Raw genomic sequence first — 9,803 nt, 5'->3', positions numbered from 1 at the left:
AATGATGGATTAGTTAGGCTTAAAAAATTCGTCTCGTGGAGTACTGATGGATTATGTAATTTGTTTTTTTATTAGTATCCAAACATCCCATACAACATCCTCCCGACACATCTCCTAAATTTTAGTCACCGGATCCAAACACCACCTAATTACGGTGAAAAAGCCTAATGCATGTCTGGTTTGGAGGAAGACACTCGGCCTGGCCGCGCATGATTAACTCTGCTGTGGGTCTCACTCACCACTTCTGTACAAGGAAAACACAGTTGCGATTCATTTCTGTGAAGTTAGTTGGAGAGAAGATAAGGGGATGCAAATGTTGATGTGGATGGTCATCAGCTTCAGAGAGTTGTATTAGATTGCTTGGATCAAAGCAGACTAGTAGAGAGGATCTGGGTTTGGTAAGCAGTTTGGTATCTTGTTCCAAGTCCATACTGATCCCTTGAGGATCAACATTGTTTGTGCACCATGATCGGTGTGCGCAGTATAGAATCTCTGGCCGCTGGGGATGGTCGGCCTAATCTGTTCCGTACCCTTGGGCCAACACTACTGATTTCAATGGGGTATATTGACCTTGGAAACTGGTTGGCGACTGTGGATGCTGGATCTCGGTTTGGGTATGATCAAGTGCTGCTGGTGCTGCTTTTCAATTTCTCAGCCATCCTATTTCAGTATCAATCAATTTGTATTGGCATGGTCACTGGGAAGAATCTGACAGAGGTACGGGTATAGTGAGTGTTTCTTGCTTTACTATTTTGTAGAACTCTTGTCATAACAACTCTGCAGTGATGTCACTGGTTCTAACTGATAATACAAGAAATAAAAAGAAAACTTATAATACAAGAAATAAACAGAAATTATGTGTTTCATATGTAAGTTGGGATGCTGATTTCATGGTTTACCTGTGTGCCAACTGCCAAGCAAGCATTTTCAAGTAGACAGAAGTACTACACTGTCCCAAAATAAATCAATTCCTAGAATCACTTTAAGTTAAACTATCTTAAGTTTGACCGACTTCATAGGAAAGAGTAACATTGCCTATAGCACCAAATAAGTATATTATGAAAATATATTTCATGATGTATCTAATGATGTTAATTTGGCGGCATAAATATTTATGCTATTTTCTATAAATTTGGTCAAACTTAAATCAGTTTGACTTAGAGCAACTCTAGAAGTTTATTTATTTTGGGAAGGGGGGATTTGATTAACCATATCCTGGGTTTCGTCTTCACATGTCCCGAGGACTGTTAGTGGTAATGCTATTACTACTTGTCATTTAAAACTCTTGGACTAAAAAGAAACATGTGTGTGCGCTCTTCTCAGTGAAACATGATAGTTCATTAGTTAGGCCCATTATATTTAAACGTTTCATAGCTGTCCCTTAAAAAGATAAGTACGTTTTAGATATTCACATCTATCAACAAACTTTTAGTTTGATGTGTAATTTTATCAAGAAAATAATCCTCTGTTATTACATTTTCTTCGTATTTTCAGCATATTCTTCTGATTTTCTTAACCTCTTACCTGTGATACTTTTACGTGAATGGTAGATTTGCCACCAGGAGTACAGTCAGACGATAAATGTTGTTCTTGGTCTTCAGGCAGGACTGTCCTTGATTATTGGGGAACTAACCTTGGTATGTCTGCACACTTTGGACAAATTCATCTTCTGTCCGCACTTCATTATGGAACGTCCATATGTTCATGTTATGGATTAGACTACTTTTGGTCACTTCCAGCACATGTAACCGGTTCCCATCTTTTAAGCATTTAACATTTGGTGCTGTCAGATTTCAGGCATAGCAGTTGGGTTCAACCTTGTTTTTGAATATGGTGATCCTATCACTGGTGTATGTTTTTCAAGTGTTGTAGTTAATCTGCTGCCATATGTTATCATCTGTCTGGCAATTTATTAACCCAGAGATCTGCCCAAAAAGAAGATGACATTTAATATCTTATATATTTCTGGTTTTATGATTGTGCTCATTCTAGGGCAGGAGGATGGCGGGAACATTCAATTCCTGCATAGCAGGCTTTACACTTCTTTGTTTTGTGCTTGGTTTATTAGTCAGTCAACCAAAGGTCCCAGTCAATGTGAATGTGATATTCCCCAAGTTGAGTGGTGAGAGTGCTTATTCGCTGATGGCACTTCTTGGCAGAAATGTAATAACACACATTTTTTTATGTTCATTCATCAGTTGTTCAGGTAATCTAGCTGTCTTTTTGTAGGAGAATAGAATTAGTGGAATTGGATATATATTGCATTGGGCCTCATGGGCTGGTTATATAGGGTATATAGGACTAACATCCCACGTTGGTAGGCAGTGCGCCTCGGTGCGGCTCGTCCCTGCCGACAGCACGAGCTGCCGGGGAGTCAGACGGCGTGGGGCGCACGGGGGGGCGCGGTCACCCGGGGTCACGTGAGGATGGCGCAGATTGGCCGGCCGCCACCATGGCGGCTCGGTGTCGGGATCAACCTGGCCCGGGCCACCACCACGGCAGCGCGGGATGGGGGCGACACCCAGCGTCCTCCATAGCGAGCACGGTGAGGCCGACGAGGTAGCGCGACATCGCGAGAAGGCCCGAACTGCTGCTTGACGGTGACGAAGATGGCAGTAGGATCAATAGGATCCGGCGCCTAAAGGGGTGGCGCTTGTAACACCCCCGGTGTTACGAGCTTGCTTAGCACCGAGATTTAGGTTCGAGAAGGATTAGCCTAACAAGTTTTTAGATTTTAAAAATTTATAACGCGCGTGAAATGATAAGCGAATCCTATGTGACTCACTTTTGTAAACTCAAATAAATATCCAAGTTAACTTACTTGGTGCGTAAAAGTGCTAATAAAAATTCTAACGAGAAAAATGGGATAAGTCGTTTTAATTGTTTGGCACAAAAAATAATTTCTATAAACAAAAATAAAATATAACTTGTATTTAGTACTTAAATAAAAATTAAAGTACAAGTTTAGTAGATGGAAATGCAACTTTAACTTTTGGAAAATAAATATTGATAACTAGTGTTTTGGGAGCTCAAAAATTGAATCCGGAAATCTAAACTAGAACTTTTCGTTAAATCGACAAGAAATTGAATTTATGTACAAAATGTTATTTTTGGGGAATTATATTGAGCAAAATAGTTAAAAGGTGCTTAAATGTTTTGCTCCTATGGGTTAGTATGAAGTATGGACTATTGTGTGAAATGCTTGTTGGTTGAAATTAATAAGGTTTAGACATTTTAAAATTTTTGGCAAAAGTGTTAGTGGTTGTTTAGTTCTAACTGAACTCTTGCCCTTTTCTAAATCCGAAAAGAATTGTAGACAATGATATTTTAGCAATTGAATTCTAGCTAAAACACTTAAGCACTAGCTCCATGATTTCATAGTGTTAGTTGCCTCTAAGTGAGCACTTTAGCATGGTGAAGTCCACGCATGAGTTGGGGTTGTCGTGGCGTCGCAGAAATTGCCCTAACTTTGTTAGAACGCGCTGTCGATCTTGTTTCGGGCTTCCGTCGTGAACTAGCGTTCAGCGCGATGAGCTCCTGTTGGCACCTCTCATCTCCCTCGATGCTCGCTCTCCGACCATGCTCGTTGCTCGGATGAGAAGCTCTTAGTGGCTACTAGAATCTTGAACTCTTGTTTTAATCTCAATCAGGCTCTAAGCGGTTTGTTTTGATGCTTTAAAATTCGTGCTTAGCACGTGTCTGGCCATTCGGCCGGGAGTATGTGGTCACCGCGTTCGGTGCGCGTCGTGGATACCTCTGGCCGCGCACGTGCGTGGGTAGGCTGATGGTGGCCGCCATTGGCCTAGCTATGGCATGGTCGTGGCTTGGCCACCTTCGGCTGCGATGCCTGCTGCTGGCCGATGGCCTTGGCACTCGCCCCTCGACCGCCGCTGCCCCCCTGCTGCGCGGCTGCCCCACCCGCTGCCCTCCTTGTCTCGAGCCACGCCGCTGCTCGTGGTGCTGTCCCACGCCCTCCGACTCACTCGGTCGCTGTACCATTTGTTCCCAGCCACACAACCCACCTACCAAGCCTGAGCTCGACGTCGTACGTAGTTTATTGCATCGCGACGCCGTACTGTTGCGTGCGTGTGGCCACACACGGGCACACCTTCAATGGCTCCGTCCAAGCGCTAACCGACGCGCCGCCTATCCCTCGCTCGTGCAGTCATATCCCCACACTGTCGTGTCTCGTCGGGTCATGGCCGGGCCACCTCTACCGGGGCCGCCTCCCACGACGTGGCGGTGGCAGTGCACCACTCTCCCTTCCCCTTTCTTAATCACTAGCCCAAAGCTTCCCAGCTCAATTCCTCGCGTCAGTGAGAAGTAGAGGAAGTTAGCTAGACGCCCCACTCTCGTCGGGTCCAGCGGTGGTCTAGCCGCAGCCAATTTTAGATTTTACTCATCGTCGGTCATGTGCGTCGTTGAGCCGGTAGGTTTGGGGGTAAGGCCCGCAGGGTTAATAGCAGTTCAATTGCTCGTAACCCTGAACTCACCTTGACTTCCTCCATCTAGTGCTCGCGCTATTTTGGTCAGGGAACTCGTCGGTGATGTGGTGACGCATGGGTGTCCATCCCGGAGCACCGCTGCCCCGGCGGCTCGCTCATGGCCAGACCATCGCAGTGCTCCCCTTCTTCAACCGTTAGTAGGGCGTACACCACGGTCAGCTACTGATGCTTCTCTACCATCTATACCTTTCCATGAGGGCGTAGGCTCACCGGAACAGTCACGCCGCCCCCGCGGATAGCCACTCACCGCTGCAGCCCACGACAGTGCGCCTCCGAGTCCCTAACCGCTACCCATCCTTGCGCGTTTAGCTGTAGATGATGGTCAACCCCTTACTTCCATCGTAGCCCGCCTAGGTTGCCTTATGCCGTCGGTCGCCGTGCCGACACGCGTGGGGATCCCCAGGGATCTCCCCGTGGTAAAGGTGAAAACATCCGAGGGTTTAGTTGCAAGATTACTGATGGTAGAAATAGTATGCATAGTAGTCATGTTATTATCTAAAAGCATGGGACCTTTCTGCAAAGCCGCCGTCACGCGCGGGCCTCCTCGGCCTTGGGCCACGTTGGGCCGTTGCGACGCGCGCGCAGCCGCGACGCGCTGGGTGCTGGGCCGAATGCTTGCCATCGGCCCTTTTTTCTAAAGTATTTTCTAATTTAGTTTCTAAGGTAAACTTGTAAATTCAATATAAAATTGTGTAGTTAATCGAAAATTGTGAAACCAATTTTGTTAGCTTCATAAAATCATGATCTATCTGTTAGTATATTTTGTTCATATAGTTTTATAATATTTTTAGGAGTAATCTAATTAATTTGAGATGCTTAAGATTGTAAGATATAAGCTTGTAGGAATTTTTATGATAAATTGGTGATAGTGTTGGCTCTAAAACTTTCACAATAAATTCGTAACATTATTAGGTGCTCACTGTAATTTTTGTAGCTTCATAATAATTAGTTTGCTAAGGTAGCTAAATGAGCCCTAGTTCAAAAAATATATATTTAATCCATAAAATGCCGAAACACCTTTGGAATTGTAGGACTAAAATATTTTTCTAGAGGCAAAGCCTTACTTGACGATGTGGATACATAGACTAGTATGTTAGTCATTAAAGCTAGCTCGTTAGCATGCTGAGCGTACTCGTATTTTAGAATTGTAGTTGTCATTGATTATTTATATTTCTACGTTGCATCCACGTATATCATAATAGGAACAACGATGGATCATGGATTCGACCGAAGTAGCGGAAAAGATGGTGCCTTGATGATTGTGTCACCAATGGAATGCTAATCTTTGGTTATGGCCCCGTTCGCTTCGCTGAAAAAACAAGCCGGAACACTGTTCCAGCTTATTTGTTGTGAGAGAAAAATATTGTTCCGACTGAAAAAACAAGCTAAAAAGTACTGATTATAAGACAAGCGAACATAGCCTATATCTTGCCTAGGCAAGCCCCGGTGCATAACCCCTATTATTCTACACTATACTTTATGCTTGTGCATTAAGTTTTAACCACTTGCATATATATCCTTATCCTATGAGTCCTACTAGTATGTCAGGATCGTGTAGATTGCTATGCTATATGATCCGATAGAAGTTGAGTGATTACCTGTTACTCGCGAGAGATAGGAAAGATATTATTATTGTTATTATATAACTAGCACATGGAATATATATGAAGGATAATTAGAGACCAGGCGGAATGGTACTTTGGATCTGGACTTGGGTAGGCATTCGAGCGAGGCTCGGATTGCACTTGTTCCGCCTGTGTCGATTGAGGACCGTCCATTGCTGTGGATGGTAGTCATGTCACAGACTTATTATCCTAAGCACATACTTACTTATGGGAGCGAGAAGGCTCGTTACGCTCTTGTCGTGGGTTCTGGCTCTTTTCGGACTGACTGATTGGAGACGGGGAAAGGTGGAGGTCTAAGCCCTATATTGAGATCGGGTCTCAAGTGTGGGGGCTTAGAGTCCAAGTTTGGACAGGGCTAGGACCCCGTGGCAAGAGTGAAATAGGTTGGTCTTGTTTGTGCCTGTGGTACAAATGGAGCGTGTGTTTCGAGTTACCCAGCTAGGATACATTGGTTCATGAATCGTCGTTTCTGTGAGACGTTATGACTTGGCTATGGTCTAGCATCGTAGTAAGAACTAAAACTTGAAAGGTAATAAAATGGTTCTAATTGCTTACCACCTGCTTGAAAGTAGCATAGGTGCTTACATAGGATGGTTAGTTATTGAACTAATGATGATTGCTATAAAATTGAATATAAGGACGCACGTTTAGTAACGCTTCCACAGATGCAATAACCCACAAGCCAAATAAGCCTTACATATCCTTGGAGTCTTTTATTTTTCTCCTGTCGGGTAAGTCTTGCTGAGTACAATCGAGTATTCAGGGTTTTATTCCCCCTGTTGCAGGTGATTGGAGGATACTTAGAGCTGACTCTTGTGTGTGGAAACCTCCTGTTGGGCTCAGAGATAATTCCTTTCACGCTACGACCGTAGTGTTTATTTATAACCCTTACTAAAGGTTTTTATAAGAAAAGATGTAAAATCTGCTAGCAGCTCTTGTATATAAATGTCCATTATATTAATACTCCACCATGTCATTAAATTAATCTTTGCTTCCTCTGTAACTCTGATAACATTATTATATTCCACTATTATAATCAATTGAGGTAATATTCTGTTACTGTAATAAAGTGATGTAAGAAATGACTTAAGAATGTTGTAAGCTTTATTCTCTCATTTATGATTCTGATGGAAAAATATGGATTTTCGAGTTCTCCCTTGGGGTGTGCTCGACGGAACTACGTAGTTTAGTGTCCTCTCTTGAGTACTTAGTGTCTAATGGAAGATAAGTACTTCTGAGAGGCATTAGATTAGGCGGTTCTGCCACAGCGCTGCCCTCGACGGAGATCGATCTCTCCTCGGGGCGCGCGGTGCGTAAAGATGGCAACGGGCAGAAAAACCCTGCGTACCCGCGGGCACTCGACCCGGCGGACGCGGATACGGGCATGAATCTGTGCCCACGGGCACGGGCACGGGCATAGGTTGCTGCCCGTGGCGGGTGGCAGGCGCGGGTGCGGGCATGAGATTTTTCTCGTGGTCGCGAGCGTGCGAAGCCACTATCCGCGTAGATATTACTAAAGATGGCAACGGGCAGAAAAACCCATGTACCCGCGGGCACCCGACCCGGCGGGCGTGGATACGGGCATGAAACTGTGCCTGTGGGCACGAGCACGGGCATAGGTTGCTGCCCGTAGCGGGTGGCGGGCGCGGGTGCGGGCATGAGATTTTTCTCACGGGTGCGGGCGTGCGAAGCCACTATCCACGCGGATATTACCCGTTGCCATCTTTAGCAATGCGGAAGCGGCGACGGATAGGGTTAGGATCTAAACCTAGGCGAATGATACCATGTAGGAGAATATAAGTGGTGGAATTGGATATATATATATAGGGCTGGTTATATAGGGTACATAGGACTAACACCCCACGTTGATAGACAATGTGGTACTATTCCTATTTACTCTAACACTTTTGCTCAGATTAGTCACAATTGTCAGATATCATTTGGAGTTACATTTGGTCCACTAAGGTAATGTGCCTTTTCTGTTGGCTGGATGCATTTTCTTATTGTAGAGAATGTTTCATGTTTTCAGCAATCAAATAATACCACCGGGGGAGTAATTTTTCTGAACACATAGTGAGATAATGCTTATCACCAAAAGAATGAGTGGATTATTGCTTCGATTATGCTGGTTTTACTTTCATGTAGAAAGCAACTTACGCGCACATTCTATTTTCACATATGTGTATCCATCTGCAGTGTTCTCATATAATGCAATACATCACATGAATCATTAGTCTACCACAATTTATTGGTCATAGTGGTAACCGACAATGACACTATTTTGTAGCGGCATGTTAGTCTATAACTTGATTCACAGTGACACTAAAACAGAGAAAAATCTTCTGATACTCATCCTACCACCATCATTTCTCAGATTTTCATCATTAGTAATGTCCTGATAAGGCCAAAAATAAACCAAGCAGGTTATTATTAATGACACGCTCAAAATCTCACTGGAATGCAATTTAATTGCATATTCGAAATGCATGATCACTAACACAACATTAAAAAAATCTTCCCTTAAAAATACTTGAAAACACATTTTGACAAACCTGGCCATTTTTGTTATACTTTTGTACTCTGCATTCCACTTTGACAAACCTGGCCATTTTTGTTGATCTGCTCTCTACTTCTTTTTTTTTGCCTCCTCTACTTATTTGATTGTATGTTAATCAGCTATCATATGTGCAGGTGCAAAGAAGATCTCTAGCTCCTACCCTTGGTTCTCTGTTCCATGATCACCTGTTTTCTATATTATTCGTATTTACTGGGGTTTTCCTTGTGAACTATGTTCTATTGAGCTCAGCAGCAGATGAATCCGGTAACATAACACTTGTTAGCTATCAAGATGGTATAGAGTTAATGAACCAGGTTCGTTCAATGGCCCCGTTCGGCTGGCTGAAACTTGGTTGAAACTGGCTGGTTGCGTAAGAGAGAAATATTGTAGCGGCTGAAAGATGCACAATGATTTGTGAGAGAAGCAGCCGACTGGTCTGAAAAAATCAAACCAGCGAACGGCGCCAATATCTGTTAGATTGTCAGGTCCTTTGTTCTACTCCCTATTACTCTTCTGGCAGCAATCGAACTCAGAAAATAGCATGTCCCCTTATCCCTTTGCCTTTTTCTAAAATTCTTTAGAGCACATCTGTAGCGCGGCAGCCGCCGTCGCTCCCCTCGACTCTCTCCTCTCAATCCTAGCAGCCACATAACAATCTGATATCAGAGATCTCTGGTTCGATCATGTGGTTCGATCATGTCCACCCGCTGCCACCAGCGTCTTCGTCAGGTACCACCGCACCGCTATCCGCGATCTCCACGTCGGCCAGGGTGCCGCAATCCTCGCTGCAGATGACCGCGGGTGCGTCATCCTCCGCCGTGGGCGTCATGACGAATGAGCAGTTGACGGCGGCTGTCCTTGATCTCAGCAAGATGGTGGCCGGGATTCATGGGTTCTGCTGGGGCCGCAGCCGAACCCGCCGCCGACGTCCCAGCAGCTGCTGCCGTCGGTGCAGACCAGCATCCGTCCGGCGGGGAGAAGGCATGGTGTCACCGGCGGGAGCGCACTGTCTAGCACCGCCGCTTTCCGCCACCGACCACCGCGAGGGCGCCTTCGCTGGCCGTTGTTGCGACTACTTCTAGGTGGCCATATACATGCACCCCTTTCGTCAAGATG

The 9,803-nt window shown here is 44.8% G+C and overlaps 1 pseudogene; it reads left to right on the top strand.

Moving 5' to 3' along the window:
- Positions 1-465: 465 nt before the first annotated feature.
- On the top strand, positions 466-9,043 carry LOC136536215 (protein ETHYLENE-INSENSITIVE 2-like; annotated as a pseudogene).
- The last annotated feature ends 760 nt before the right edge of the window (positions 9,044-9,803 follow it).

This window comes from Miscanthus floridulus, chromosome 2, assembly GCF_019320115.1.
Source record: "Miscanthus floridulus cultivar M001 chromosome 2, ASM1932011v1, whole genome shotgun sequence".
Lineage (NCBI taxonomy): Eukaryota > Viridiplantae > Streptophyta > Magnoliopsida > Poales > Poaceae > Miscanthus > Miscanthus floridulus.
Note: the sequence above shows the minus strand (reverse complement) of the source record. Positions and strands in the feature narration are given on the sequence as shown.